Here is a 1,619-nt window from a genome sequence, read left to right on the forward strand (position 1 = left end):
GGCATAAAACGGTGGTCAACTACATGGGAGTCCAGAGACCCAGCCATTACGGCAACTGCTGGTCTCTAAAATGAAATAATTCTAAAAAAAAAAAAAAGTGAACCTTTCAGGCGCTCTTGCCCCCTCACTGTGTAACGCTTTCTGCTCAGTCGACAGGAGAAAAAGGCCTCCCATCTCGGGCTCCCGGCTTCCAGAGCTGTGAGGTAGACAAATGTCTTCATAAATGGCCCAGTGTGGTCCTCACAGCGGCAGAGAGTGAACGGGTGGGCAGCAGTGGTGTGCGGTGGGCACCGCCCTTAGTCTTGAGCTCTGTCAGTCTCCTGGCGAGCTGTGCCCTGGGCTGCCCAGTTCTCCCTCCTGCTGCTTATGGGGCAGGGTGGGTAAAGCTGTTGAATTTGAGCATTTCCTTCCCTGGGTCTCTTACGTTCTGACAAAATGGCACAGGTCTGGGATTAAATGGCTGTCAACTTCTCTGAGTGTGAAGCCAGTGCTCTGTGCGTGGTCAGCAACATGCCTGAGGAGTGTCCCGGGCAGGCAACGAGGACGACATGAGCTGGAGTTTACTGTGCACTGGCCCTCTGAGGCACAGGGAGCTGCTGAGGGCAGATGGAGTCCCGCCTTCCTGCCACACTTGCCCTGCAGCTGACTCCCGTGTTATCCCCGAGCAGCGACTGTGGCTCACTGGGCTGAAGTGCTGAAGGGTCATGCCTGCTCCACGGGGCTAGAGAACAACCTGTTCCAGACAGCCCCCCCTCAGAGCGCATTCCCTGCATGCCCGTCAGTCTGGAGAACCCCAAGGAGTGGAAGAACTCGGTCGGTCCGAGGCTGCCTGGAGAGCTGTCCTGTAGTCCGACTCTGACCCCGTCTGCCCTCAGCTGAGGCTTATGTGCCTGCGTGGGTCTGAGGCAGAGCTCCGTCTCACCAGATGGACCACACCTTGGCTGATACCACCACAGCATCACCGCTGAGTCCTGGCCAGACCACTCACCAAGCTGGCGAGCGAGGACCACTTCCATAAAGTATGGCCGGCCAGGGAAGCAGCTGCTAAGAGGTCACAGAAGGACCCTCTGGGGCCCCACTGGCTGTGGGCAGTGCGTCCTCCCTGGTCTGTAACCTGCAGTGTTTACCCAGACACAGCAGGAGGCACTGGTAACCTCACACTCCTCCCACTTAGGCTAAAAGACAGTCTAGACCCCTTTCGTCTCCTAGAACCTCCCTTCCAGGGGGTTGTGGATGTGTGCTGGGCTGCCCGAGGGCAACATCGTCAGGGACAAGTCTCACTTCTTCGGAGAGCTGACTCCCAGCGGTCCCACAGGCCTGGTCGAGGAGCCAAGCCTGACAGTCACTCCTCCCAGCAGGTCTCTCGGGAGCCCGGTGTTCAGTGTTTGCTGCAGGTCCAATGGTGCCTCTCATTCTAGAGGATAATGTTCGGGACCACCCCCAACATGCCCAAGGTGCAGGACCCCAGCTCCCCCAGCACCTGCGAGCGCAGCTTTTTATGGACCCGATGTCTAAGTAGTCATCCAGCATTCAGCTTTCTTTGCCTGGCTGAGTTCAATTCCTCCAGGCATGCCCATGAGGTCACACACGAGGGCACCACCTTCTTTCTTTAAGGAAAG

Source organism: Tupaia chinensis, unplaced genomic scaffold (genome assembly GCF_000334495.1).
Source record: "Tupaia chinensis unplaced genomic scaffold, TupChi_1.0 Scaffold142854_1, whole genome shotgun sequence".
In the NCBI taxonomy this organism is placed as follows: domain Eukaryota; kingdom Metazoa; phylum Chordata; class Mammalia; order Scandentia; family Tupaiidae; genus Tupaia; species Tupaia belangeri.